This window comes from Camponotus floridanus, unplaced genomic scaffold (genome assembly GCF_003227725.1).
Source record: "Camponotus floridanus strain SB8 unplaced genomic scaffold, Cflo_v7.5 scaffold29, whole genome shotgun sequence".
Taxonomy (NCBI): domain Eukaryota; kingdom Metazoa; phylum Arthropoda; class Insecta; order Hymenoptera; family Formicidae; genus Camponotus; species Camponotus floridanus.
Window position 1 is genome coordinate 1,837,037 of NW_020229425.1, and position 14,972 is coordinate 1,852,008.

The following is a 14,972-nucleotide window of genomic DNA, read 5'->3' on the forward strand; positions in this document are numbered from 1 at the left end:
TTTATTTAATTCGGTAGAGGCAATTACAGTCTCGCGCGACGTCGTATCCGCACCTTCTTTCATATGTTTTTTCTTTCTGTCTCTCTCTTTTCGTCGGGAAGATCGTGACAATGAAGTTAATTTGATGGGAAAAAAAGAATCGAAAAATGCATACCGACATAGTTTACTAATCGAAATTTTGATTTAGGCGAGTTTCTTTATATATAGATCTTTGATCCTATTAACAATTGCACGAATTGATTTATCGACATATTCGCGAATAATTTAAATCGGAGCTAACTTGTCGTGAGCAATTTATCATGATCTTAAGGGAAAACGTCTTGATGAGATCGGTCACGATTGGTACGCTCACAATTACCAGATTAATCTAGAAATTATGGAGCGTGAACGCGGCGAAGAAATTGGCCTTATATCTGCTCATTGCAAGCGAGAATAAATCATTCCCTTGATTCGTTTATGTCGTTTGCATACCATTAATTATGCCAGAATAACGATCGATTTCTTCCACGAGCTTGCTTTTCTCTCTGGAATTAATCAGATTCCGAACGCTCGAGTACGCGAGTGACTTCCCCTGGCTTTGGGCTGAGATACGAAGAATTAAATAAAGCAGTAAAATATTATAGGAGTGAATATTATAAATATATACAAATTTAAATTCCATTATCATTTATATAAATATTCTATATTTATTTATATAAATATTTCTATGGTATTTATTTTTCATTAATTTCTAATTATTTTACAAGAATCTTTAATTTTGTCATTACAAGAAGAAGAATATTGCATTCAAGTGCATCTAAAATCGACAATTCGAGATTCAAGATTCAATTCTCTCGACTTTGTTTTCATATTTCATTGTATCCCGATCTTCACGTCGACAGGAGAATCGCGGCGCGATTTGCGCGCGTTTCGCTCGCAATGCGCGAATTCACAACCAGACGCTGCATAAATCTCCGTAACTATGGGTATCTGTATGCGTGCGATTCGCACGACGCCGTACCGGCCACTATTATGCAAATCAGTCAGTGATGCTCGACCGCGAACGATAAAGCATCCGCTATACAAATCTTCCATTGTGAATGCGCGCGCTGGTTCTGGAAGCTACATAAAAAAAGCAAGCCCGATGTGTGTGATCGCGTATAACAAGGAAGCGTAAAGGCACGAATCTTCATGCGAAACGCGAGATACGCATTTTCAAGATGGATCAGAATTCTCGAAGAGAATCCTTCCCATCCTTCGTGGATTGCTTAGTTCGAAATAATCTGCAAATATAAAAAAATATAAAAAGAGACATTGAAATTTTGGAAATCAATTTTAAATCTTTACAAAATTAATTTAACGAGGATTTAATGGTCCGATTTATAGGATTCAAAAATTATCTGTTGAAAATATTAATGAAAAGACCGCGATCAAAATATTTTTATTCGGTTCACGAGGCTTTACATGCGGTTTTATAGAAATCGCGAATCATGTGGACGGAATTTGAAACGTGCGTGTGTGCCGTATGCTCGTTTGTATATAGCACCACCGATTTCGGGACGATTGCTGGCCTTGAACTTGAATGGGTCCGTGCGTACTGATGGAATCGATACCATTGATTTTTTTTCCTATGCGGCCCGGCAGCTATGCATATATGTATGTACGTATATGGGGCGAACAATTCAAAAGTACTCTCAGCATGTATGAGCTGGAACGCTATTGTCCGTTGTATGAAAAAGAACGACTTAGCACTATCTATATTGCGAATATTGTTGAGTCGACTTGACAAAGACATAAAGGGAATGTAATTGAATAAATCGGATTTATATTAGCGATAATGGTATAGACGCAAATAGATTTATACTTATTCTAAAAAGATTTTCTAGAAACGCACACATATAGTAGAATTTTATAGGATAGTAATTGTAAAAATTTAATTAATTTAATTAATTTTTAAATTAAATATTAGGAGAAAGTTATATGATGGTAAATGGTGGTTTGATTTTTGTGATGCTTCAATTATATAAAAAAATACTAAAAATACATATAATATCAAATATTATATAACAAGAATTCAGATATGTGAAAAAATGATAATTATTCGATAAATATGACGGTCTGATATTTGATACATCCATCCTACAAAAATCCTTTCAAGCATGGTAGAGAAGAAGTAAAATTCATATGTCATTTCTATACGACGATTTTATCGAAATACTACCGTGACATTCTCATAAATGTGATTCATAAAAGGGATGGTCCTGACTAGCAGTAAGGAAATAGATCAGGACCACTCGCGATTCTGCGAATTTACTGCATATTGGGTCACGTCGTCGTTCATCTCTATATTTTTTCTTTTTTTTTTTCACGAACCCCACTGTCCGATTTCGAAACCCCTGACCGATTTGCTCATGTCGCATCGAAACCTCAAGGTGGAAACTCAAAGGAAGGTAGTTAGTCGTTGGTCAACCCTGGTAATTGCGCGTAACCATGGAAATGCCTGTTTGTTTGGGGTTCCTTCGGTCATATTTGTGAGCGAGGGCTCTGGAGGGTGAAAGGGTAGACTTTCGAGGCCACTGAATGTAAAGAAGGGTTATAAAGGGTCGGCCGGAAGTCAAGGACGCATTCGATGACTTCGGGAAACTCGGCCACGATCGCGTAATCCTTTTTTGTCGTAAAGAAGCTCCGAGCATATGAGCTATGCAACATATAGAAGATATATAAATGTATAAATACATATAATTCGACAAATATATATATTTGCCCAAAAATTATTACTAAACAATAATAAAAAATAAACAATAATAAAACGTCTATTACATTAACATATATTGCATTAGAAATAATAAATATGAATATTGTGTAGGAAGGAGGAAGAAAAAATGATATTTTTTACATTTTAATAAAAATATCTAAAATTTTATATTTTAATCAGAAATATATATATAGGGGACATGTGTAAAGCTGATCGATATTAAATTACTAAGACCCCGTTCGTTGTTCGTCCAATGAATATCGGTACATCAATCTTTGTCGTGTATCTCGATGCTCGATACACTATATTATATCGTGATTCTTCATCGCTCGAAATTTATATGATAGTAAAAGTGCAGAGTATATATATGCACCAGAGTAAATGACATTAGGAAATATTGTTAAGCGACCTTTTTGCTAAATAAAGATATTATTTTCGTCGCACTTATATATATTTCGGATTATTGATTAAGTTAATTACTTTTATAAGTAACCGCGCGATGCACCCTTCTGTTAACTTCATTCATCTTGCGCTGTTTTGGTGCTGCCTACGCACACAATGCTTTGACATGCATTTGCTCAGAATAATTTGAACCCTCGTTTAAGTAACCAGGTCAATGCATCGTAACATCGCGTGAAGGCCATCCCTCGAGTTTTCGCACGACAGTTCAAGTAACAGGTGCAATGCATTTAAAGCGTCTTAGCGATTCGAAGCAACTAATTTCGCGTTTCTCCTTAAGCATTCGACGCTCGCTCGCAAGGTCGAAAGGGGTAGACGAAACTCGAAGAAAGAGAGAGAGAGAGAAAGAGAGAAAGAGAAAAGGAGAGACGATGGATTCGAAGGGTGAAAGAAGGAAGTGGCCGAGAGACACGAGCGGAAAAGACCTAAAGAGGAGGAGAGCAAGAGAGACAGAGGGACACCGAGAGAAGCAGCGCGAAGGGCCACGCGGGGGAGAACGGGACGCGGCGGGGTTGTCGAAGCATCCCCACTCGTTGGCCCATCCGCCCCTGAAAAAAGAGTTAATATTGATCCGTTTTTTTATTTGAGTCACCCCCAGGTTTTTCACCCTCGCTATTTTTTCTTCCCCCGGTCGCAGGGATCGCCGCGGCGTGGCGCGGGTGCGACAGAGACGGAATTAGTGTTTCTATAGCAACTCTCTACCCCGTCCGCTCGTTCGTTCGTTCGTTCGTTCGTCGGTTCGTCGGTCCGTCGGTCCGTCCGTCCGTCCGTCCGTCCGTCCGTCTGTTCGCTCGTACGTAGAAATCCGCTGGTCCGAATCATCCCTCGCGAGCCTGAGTAGATTACAAGGAAAAGCAGTATAACGTCTTGCGAAGATTCTCGTTAAAAGAATCGCGAGACGTATGTATGTCGAAACGCGCACGGGTACATCAGGTGTATCTAGATTACATCTCGGTCTAATCTCCGGTCCATTTACTTTCACCGAAAAGATCCAGTCACTGAAGAGAACTCTTGAACCGGCTGCTCGAGAGTTGAAAATAAGTCTCTTAAATTAATTTTTTTAATTAATTTCAAGTAGACTTCAATTAAACGGGGGTCTCGAGATTTAGTAAGCTTTGGAAAATTGGATCCCAATTTTGGGATCGATCAAGATCGTAGCGTAAGTCAAGCTTACGCTTTCGATAGCTGAGCATATGTTTTGCTGCTTGTTACCGCCGAGATATGAAGACGTATAGGAAAACTTTGTCGCTTTCAATCTTTTATCTGCATTTCCTTCCGAGATACACGCGGGTCTTTGTACGCGACGATCCGCAATATATGTAGACAGATACGAAATGTAGATAGGTAGATACATGTCCTTTCTGCGCAGATATCGGGTCAGAGTTAAATTCACCCCCAAATCAGGAAATATGAAGCTCCGATCGTACGCTCGTATATTCTTGGAAAAGAGTCGGTAGTACTTTGGAATACCACTCTCCGGCTGGTAAGTCGATGCATATTTCAGAGGCCCGGCCACGGTTTCTTCCGGAATATGCTCTCAGCGCCCCTCCACCTCCTCGTCCGCCTTCTTATTCCTTTGCATTCCCTTTGACCGGATCCCTCTAATAATACCCTTTTGCCATTCCCGTAGCCTGGAATCCGTTTAATACTCGCGATAACAGGTCCGCTAAGAGTGGGTTAAGGACGATACAAAGAGAAAGACAAAGATCAAGATCAGACGATGCAAATAAAAATGTAATATATAAAACTGATATAGAGAAAACTGATGTTTTCTTTTTCTATTTTCGCAGTCGACTATTCATGACTATTCATGACTAAGAAAAATAGAGTTTTAACAAATTTTCTGCAAAATCTTTTCTTACAGCAGTGAAATAAATTAAATTAAAGTTAACGGTCCCAGTATCGTCATTATTTTAAAGGTATTCGAATGAAGTCGATGTTGAGTCTATGCTAAAAATAAATTTAAAAAAATATATATATATATGGAATTAAAATTCTGGATTTTAATAAAAATAAAAATGAAACAATTAAAGTCATATAATAAAGATATAATATAAAAAGCGATTTATGTATATGTGTATTTGTAGTCAAGAGTAACATGATATTTCCTCCTGTGTAACAAATTTTTTCCAAACCTGAAACAAACTGAAATAAAATGGCCGAGGTGTCTTTCACGCGGATGTTCGATAAACTCGCTAAGACTCCGGACAAGGCCGCTTTCATCGCTTTCACGTAACGGTACTCTTTTGAGCGAAAAATGCTCCTTAAAGCGCGTCGGTGTCGGCATAGTGATGTTACAATCGGTAGGGGTTGCTCTTACGGGGGTGGGCCCCGTGGGGCTTGGCGACCCCCTGCCCGCCGATGTCACCTAAGCGCGCCGAACCCTCGGATCGTTCGAATCCTTCTCTTTACGACGGCAGGGATTACTTTTACGTCTAACCTAGTGGCAACCGATGCCACTTTTTGTGGGTACGTGACTGCTTAGCTAACTCGTTGCACCTCTCTTGCGTTTAGGAGACTGTTTTTCAAGGTAGTTCAACTCGGTGCCGCAAAATCATTGATATCTTAGCATCACGACAACCTCTCTACATAAGTATAAAGAAAGCCGATCGATAATTCTGTAGACAGTTTGATATGATCGTCGCTAACTATTAAAATTATAGTCTTTCTATCATAAAAAATTTATAAAGTACATTGTATGAAATACGATGCGTGATAATGCACAGAGTGACTTATCAGGTGCGTGTATTTTATAACTATAGCTATAGTTTGTCATATTAATTTTCTTGTCCATCAATAAAAGGTCAGAGAGTGGCAGATAAACGATCGAACGTATATTTTACTTACACTTTTAAATCAAAATGTAATAATTTCTATCTTTGTTGCAATTGTAGTGCAACTTGTTTAAGGATAAAAGTATCAATTTTATAGAAACACAAAATTTTATTATTTATATTAATTATATTATTTACATTAAAATATATAAAATTTTATAATTTATTAAAATGTATAATTTATTAAAATGTATTTGAATAAATGTAAAATTGCATCAATTGTTGATCCCGAGTATAAATTATTACTTCATGCAATATTTATGTGCTATTTCCGTCTCAGGGAAACGCGTCAATATAAACAGCTACAACAGGATTACTAAGATGCCGATGCATTTTAGGGAAGCGTTCATTTTGTATATTATTAGCTCCCTTTGAAGAAAGAGAGAGAGAGAGAGAGACAAGTTCTCGGGATATATTTGGTCCGACCATTTTACGGTCGACCACTCACGAACGAATTCATTTAATGTTCCGCGTTTCGGTCGATCTCGAAAGACAACTAACTATTTTCGTGGCACCTGTCACTCGGAAAGGTGAGTTTCGCCGGGCATTAGCGGGATAAGATGACAGGCCGATAAGTTACGCGTAGACGTAAAGATAGAGGAAAGCAGGTGAAAACCGGAATATTCTCGGATGAAAGTGTCCCGCGACATTTAAATCGATCGCTATTAAGATATTTAGTATGCATTTCTATGAACGAAGTACGTTTCTATTTCGCGGAAAAATTTATTAATCGCGAGTATCTGTCAAGATTGAAGCATCTTTAGTGTAAACTAGAATTTAGAGATCATCGTAAAAAGTAAAAAAAAAAAATGAAACCTGTCTCTCTCTCTGTCCCTACAATTATTTTTTTAATAAACAAACACAATGGGCTGCTTTTAGAGATCCGCCGCCTTCGTCGTCGAAAGCACCTGCTGCTTCTCCGCGACGAAAAATTTTTCGACGAACGCCGGGTTTAATACCTAGCGATTTTTTAAGCAGTGGCAAAAGGATTCGCCATATGGCGCCTTGATCCGATGGACGCGCGCCGCCGCGAGAATCGAGCAGTCGTGTCTCGAGAGCCAACGGTGTTTCGAGGAACGAGGGCCCATTTATTTGGCGTGTGCTGTATAATTAGGACTCGAGAGCTGGCCACACGGGTGAGCTTATTGTCCGTTCGTTTCCCCCCCGATCTGTGGAAAACGAGTTTAGAGTTGGAAATATATTACGGGGCGCCGTGTGGTCGGCCGAATTTCGAGCTGCGCTTCTCCGATACTTCCGCAAATACCTGGCTCGCTGGGAGAGACCGGGAAAGACGATTTTTTTTATCGACAGGAAGGGAGATAGGAAGCTGAATTTCTCGTATCTTTCGTATTTGAAATAAGATAAACGACATCGAGTGTCCGCGGCAGTAATATCGGAAATGAGTTGACGACTCTTTCCTGGTCTCGACATATGTTGACGAGAATAGCTGGTTTCCATAAACTGATAAACCGTATATTACCGTATATTACCGTATTTATATATAGATTGTTTTGTCTTTGGAGTTTACAGGATGCGGGATAAAAGCAAGACGTGATAGAGCTACGATGAAATCGGCGTGACTCGATCGACAATATTTATTGTGCGGTGTTAAAATAAAATAAAAATAAAATGATAATATTGTGTTATAAGTATATATTTATATATCTGAGGAATAGAATACAGATCGCGGAGTCGATTAGTCTCGCAACGTTTCTGTCTCTGATCGCGCTTGTCTTCTATATATTTCTCACCAACAACTAACGCTCGACCGACACGCTAACTCGTCCTCGGAGTCGGTGCTTTTCGCAAGTAATCGCAAATCTAAACATTCGGATATAAACGAAAATATTCTAGAATCGTTATACAACTCGAACTCGTTATACAACAGGTAACAATCAATAGAATTTAAGTCCCTACAACAATTAATTTAATTTTTACCTTATAATTTTATCACATATTCGACGATATTGTCGAGCAAAAACCGCTTCTTCGGAAAGACAAGCTTTGAATTAACACATATGTACATTTATAGGATTAAATAACTTTAGACGTGGCACGATCGCATATGTGCTCTTCGCTAAAACCGGCGTACAACAGCCCACCCCCCCAGGTGAGTCACCCTTTACATAGACGAGGAGGACGCATCGTACACCCCGTCGTGGATTTCACGTAATTTTGGGTTTCACCGGTAAATGGTATCGCGTTTCTTGGGACGCACCGTCGGATTGGCGCATTGTCAACCGACAGGGGCCACCTAAGGTCCCCGGGTGGTGTGGTGGCAGTCTAGGATCCCTTTCAGCTTTCCTTCTCCGTGGTAGCACGCGCGCTTTGCCTCCATAAAGGAGCTTTTTTTTTACTAGAAAGACAAAAAACAAGGAACGCTGAGGCAAAAGCGGAAAAGGGGGAGCGTGCTACCCCCCTACCTTCCTCTCTCTCTCTCTCCTTTCCTTCCCGCCTGCATCCTTTTCGCTTTTCAGAAACGCGTGGCATGGCACACGACGCCATTATTTTTCCGTTTCGTCTTCGTTCGGATTGTGGCAACGAAAATTTATGATACGCTCATTGTGTTGTATTACGGGACACTCATCATCATATGCGGCTATCCTCATCGATGTTCACAGGCAAGTCTCGATCTTGACATTTATAACGCAATTGTCTCGGGCACAAATAATTGACATCTCGACAAAAATAATAATCATCACTATTGATATAATTAATAAAATCTGAAATGCATCGGAGACAAAGCGTGACTTAATAAATCTTCACATCATTTTTATGGATTCGTGCAAGTAAACCGAGGGGAATGTATCTCCTTATTATAGGAATTTATCGAATATATAAATGAGATTTTTTTTTAATAAGAATAATAAAGAATAATATAAATAAAATGAACTTTGGAATGTCGTTGTAGTTTCTTGCAGCTTTCGTGAGAGATATAAGCCCCGCGGAATTAAACGCGCCATTACACGCGGGGATGATCACAATCGAATTTGTGTATGTTTACCTATTTGTAGCGGTACTTCAGGTAGCGACGTATAGATCCCGAGGACCCCGCGCGTTTTCCCGGATTCTGACCCCAAAACAGCTCAACGTGGCACTCAATGCCACGAGAGAAACGCACGGCGTTCGCTCCGTCCGCTTTGTCGCGTGCTGCCAGACTTTCTTGACGTGTTGGCATAGTTTTTGACAATGGAGCCAATGCTGCGGGAGTAAACTCGTACGCCCGCAATGTTGTGCAACGAGTACAACGACGATTCCCCTTGATTCTTTGCTTTGAATTTAGTATCTTATTTTTACCTTTCGTTCGTTTCTCCTGCATGAACTAAGAAACAGCAGTTCTGGTATAAGCATATTGCGCGTTAAGAAGCAAGAATTAAAAATTGAAATTATATTGCGAATATTTCATGCTTGGAAATGTTATGAGCAGCAAATAATAAAATAAAAAAAAACATACTTATTGGAAGTAAATTTTATAATTATGTAATATCCATATAATATTCACATAACATAAGAACAAATAATGAAACATACATAAGCAGAAAAATTCTATATAAACGACTAATATTCTAATATTCTAATATTTATATCATATTAGAAATAATGAATATTGATGTTTATATTAATCTTTATGAATTTAATATTTATATTAAATTCAAAAATGTCGAATTATTCTGTGAATATTTGCCAAATGATCAAATAAATGTTCCTTATTAATGTTCCTTATAATTCATTAAGTAACTTACTTTAGAACTTATTAAATAATCTGTTTTAGAACTAACGAAAAAAAAAATAAAATAAATGTATAACGCAAAAAATTAGTATAAGAAGCTATCTAATATTGGTATAAGAAGCTATCTAACATTGATATAAGAAGCTATCTAATACTAAAAATAATAACTATCGATATTTAAATCAATATCTTTAAATTCTAAATCTATTAGAGTTGATATAAATATCGAATTTATAGAAATAAAAATCTATTCTACGAATGTCTACAAAATATGTGATCAAATAAATCTTATAGGTAACTCTTGGTATAATTCCTAGTAAGATTTCTGGTAAGATTCCTGGTAAATAAAAAGGTTAAAAAGAATAAATATAAAATTAAAATACGCAGGGGGAGTCTCAAGAGACTGCTGCCGATCTATGAATTTGGACGATTCAGTCGACTCGATCCGCTGCATCTGCCACGTGCCCCCATATTACGGCATAATGTGTCACTGTGCCACGGTCGCGCCACCCCTCTCTTCAGCCCTTCGGCGACGCCTGCAGCTTCAGCCGTCGCTCGATCGCGCGTGTATGGAATCCTAGATTTTGGAAACTCGGTGGCCCGAATGGCACAGCTGAATGCAGGTCGCATTGGTCCTCCTAAATCGGGGAGGAAACGCGCCGGGGAGGGTGGAGGGAAACAGTTTTTCAGCATGTATCAGCCCCTCCAGGCATCCCCCTTGGCCCCCTTTTCGTCGATCCCGCGACGTCTCTTCTCTGCGTTTTCTGAATCAACGAGCGAATCCATGATGCAACCTCGGATGAGTCGCGAAAATATTATCGCTTTTGTGCTTGCATCCGCGACACTTTATCCCAATTTCAGTGCGATGGTCCATCGGGAAATATAACAATCACCCTAGTGATAATGTTTTATGGATGACTTCGACAAATCCATAAAATTTTGAAATATGAAATCCTCGTGAATGAAGCATTTTCTCCTGGAGTTTCCGATGTGTGATAGATAATTATATTCAATAATCTAAAATTAAATAATAAAATTAGAATAAATTCGTGGTAAACTAGGGTTTCGAAATAAATTGAAATATAAATTCTATTCAATTTAACCTCGCAACATTAAAATCATTTCTAAATTATTTGTGAGATACTATAACAATTCTCTTAAATTAAATAATGTGCCCTAAATTATAGATCTGTAAATTATATCTCTGTTAAATATATATATATATATATATATATATATATATATATACATATATTTGATATGTAAATTTACTCTCCGAATTATAATTCGTTAAATTATTTGTGTTAGAGAGAATATGGTATAATAAAATCTAAATTCTTATATCGTGTGCAGGGCAGGTGCCGAATAACGAGACTCGAGAACGATTAAACAGTGAGATTTAATAATAAAAATAGTCTGACAGAGCAGTCAATTCATGGAACATTCGATAATCGTTTATTAATGCGTGATTGCAAAGATCGGGGCATGAAGTTACGAATAAACACTTACAATACAAAGAATTCTTCTCTCGTCGATTCTTTCTCTTATTCACAATAGGAATTCAAAGTTGGCAGCAATGCAATAATAATGATAATATTACAATTAATATTTTATTACCTAGACGCGCAAATTACTTACAAAACGATTTATATCATATTTGTACGAATGATATACCTCTCTCTATAATATTCGCAATTCGTCACTCTCTTTTTTTTATTCTTCTTCTTGCCCATTATCTCTCTTTTTATCTTATTTATAGGAATATTATTTAAAATCAGTCTTGTGGTTGAGATATATTAGGTGTCTGGTGAGGTAGTGTCAGTTTCATAGTATACGTTCAGTGCCACTTCATCTGTTATTCGCGCTGTACATTGCGTAACAAGCGTTAAACGACATTGTACGCGACATTAATATTGATATACGGAATCGTTGTCGAGGGCTCCTGATTCTATGAGAATCGCCAACAACGATTACCGATAATACGCAAACGAGCAAACGATTGTTCGCGATAAACAATCAAGTGCGCCAAGTGTGGTTGATACACTTCGCTAAATAATGTACCGACATTATTATCTATTACTTCGTGAGACCGTGTTTATTCACTTTATCGTAGGCGTAAGGTCTTGCATTTGTACCGTGTCTCGTTCTTTCGTGCGCGAAAAGGATGCGAACTCGAGCGGATGCGACATGGCTGTATTTTTATGGGCATATTTCCGCCATCGCGGAAAAATTGGCACTGTCAAGGGGCGAATTCGCTCGAATTCGCGCGCACCGCGATTGGCTGTACAAAATTATATATAGATATCAACTTAATTATATGTAAATATACGAACAAGTATACATAATTATAATAGGTACATTTCGTCGAGCTTGAACGATTGGGATACGGAGTACGGTCGACGATCGACGTTGTATTGTAGTAGAAATTCTATAAAACTGATTATATAAAATTTCTCTCTTTCAATAGAGTTCGATCAATTAATCATTCTTTTGGTGAAAAAATCGAGATATTATAAAATGTGAGAAAGAATATAGAAAATAGAAAAATATATACTAAAGTTTACATCGCAATAAGTATAATGACAGCATATTATATGCAATGATCAAAGTAATTAAAAAAAGAAACTGAAAATTTGGGAAACTTTTTTATAAAGTGATTAATTGATGTTTATTAATTTTCTAAAATTGTTGATTATGTTAGTACATATGCTAGACATTTTTAATCAAATTCATATTTATTGGTGACTTTTTTTTTATAAAATTAACATCTTTATTAATTTTATTAGTGAAAACTAAACAATTAATATTATAATATCGAATGAAAGAGAACATTTATAAAATCCCACGTAACTATACGAAAGAATTTTTAATTCTTTTCTCTCATTCGCACTAAAATATCTACTAATTCTATAAAATCATCAGAGATTTTATAGAATTATTAAAATTAAGTTGTAGTTTCACCATAACGAATCGATGAAAAATTCATAAAAAAACAAAAATAATCTCCTTTATATTTTATATACTTTTTTATATTTTTTATATTTACTTTTTTATATTTTTTATACTTTTCTGAATAATCCAAGTGTTTAAATATTTTCGAATACTCCAATCGTGGTGTTTTTTTTAAATCAAATTTAATATTCTAATTCTTCAATCAAAATTTGTTGTTAAACTTCCTTGTATCGTATATATTTGTATCGTATCGTATATATTAGTGTTCTTATTTTTTATTTTACTTTAATTTTATGTTCCGTCGATCCTCATCCGTCCAACGCAATCTCAATTCAAACGCGCGTCGTATTAGTACGTTACAACTAGTCGACACAAATATATAATATATGTATGTATGTATGCAATATACATATTTTGCACGTTAAGAATAAGGGGACAACAACGATAATAATTACGATGGGACAAGCGATAACTCTATGCATTAATATAAGTATAACGACGCGTAGTTCTTTGCCTCATCAATATCTCAATTTTCATCATTATATAACTATCGCTTACAAAGAAATAAAAAAAAAGAAAAAAAACAACAGCCTTGCATAAACAAGACTGGACAGGAACATAAGTTACAAACAGTATTAGGAACTAACCATCTTTAATTGTAGGAACCTTCAGAAATCGATATATCTCAAGGTACTCTTGTATTCGATATTGCGCAAATATATATTTGTATAGGAATCGGATAACATATGGTTCAATTGCCATAAAATTCCTTTAATTCGATAATACATAGAACGTAATCGACGTCAAATTAAAACTAAAATTATTACTATAATTTTATCTATTATACGGTTTTATTTCTTGATCAATAATTATATTTTGCGAACCGATTTAATTATGTTAGACTTTCTAGTTAAATTCTAGAATCTAAAATATGTAAGATATCTTGCATCTGCCTAACAGATAAAGCATACAGAATGTGCTGTATGCTGAATGAAAGTAAAAATAACGACGAATTACCAAGCAAACAATGACGCAAAGTAAACCAAAGAGTCGAAATAACTTTTGAATTATATCAGGCACCATAAAGTTGTCAAAGAGACAAAATTATGTCCTCATGATAATTATATCTCTCCGTATACCAATCGCTTTAAACCCGATAAAATGTATCTAGATATACATCTCTTCGTACATGTTTTACTACATGTGATTAAATTGACATCTGTATATAATTTTGTGCAGCCAATCGCGTTGCGCGTAAATCGAACGCGTGCAAATTTGCCGTCCGGCAATATCAATTTTTTGCGGCGATGGAAACACGTGCGCAAAAATCGCAGTCACGTCGTGTCCAAGAATAACGTGATCAATTCCGGTTCGCAAGTTATAATGATTGATCAAGAGGTAAAACCGAATATCGCGTTATTCTAATTTTGTTCGACGCTGTTCGCGTTCTATGTGTGTTACTGAATTGAAGAAATTATGGCAATTCCAGAATATGTAGAAAAAACTTGAGAGAAAAACCGCAGAGAGGAAGCCTTCGACAAAATATATCATTATCTCAGTTTAATTTTGGGATATAAATTCAGCACTTTACATACGCTTTACACGTCGAATGCAAGAGTACCTTGCGATATATCAATCCCTACAAATTTCTAAAATTAAAAAATATTAATCCCGAACACTTATGTTTCTGTTTATACAGGTCTACTATTCTTTTTCTTCTGTTTCTTTGTAATTTAAAATCTTACGAAACGATATTTAATTTTTATGATAATTACTAATCATCAAATCTTACGGATTCGTTCAGATTTCGCGAACGTTATGCCCGAATGCTACAAATTAATAATTTAATTGTTATCTTTGTATCTGTTGCGAGAATAATATCATAGGAATATTTTCACCACCAGAAGGCTTTGATAGAAAGGCAGATCTTACTTCGAATTCCTTGTAGTTTATTGTACATAAGGACAATTATTCTCTCCCTTTCTCCGAATAGAGGATCGGACTGAATTCACAAACGTAAGAGTCTCGCGCGCCTTTATCTCTTTTTTTCTTTCGGTAGGTGACAGATGAACGAATGTACGGTTAAGTGTCGTGACTGAGAACGCTTAACGATTTTACTTGTGGCCAGTTTGCGACAATCGCGAGGCGAAAACCGGTCTCATTCTCGACGGCTAGCGACGGAACGAAGAGACGATTTTGTCGAGCGCTAAGCGCGCGAAAGAGAGTCGCGATTAATCGAATGGAGTCTCTTTCGAGAGCTGAT

At 36.7% G+C, this 14,972-nt stretch overlaps 1 protein-coding gene across 4 annotated transcripts in view; it reads right to left on the reverse strand.

The window, feature by feature from the left end:
• Nucleotides 1-10,025: 10,025 nt before the first annotated feature.
• LOC105252687 (protein krueppel) overlaps nt 10,026-14,972 on the reverse strand; it is a 76,422-nt gene continuing 71,475 nt past the window's right edge. For all 4 annotated transcript variants that reach the window (XR_003122961.1, XR_003122963.1, XR_003122962.1 and 1 more), the window contains one exon: nt 10,026-10,774. The gene's annotated coding sequence lies outside the window, so the exon portion shown is untranslated. The remainder of the gene's footprint in view (nt 10,775-14,972) is intronic.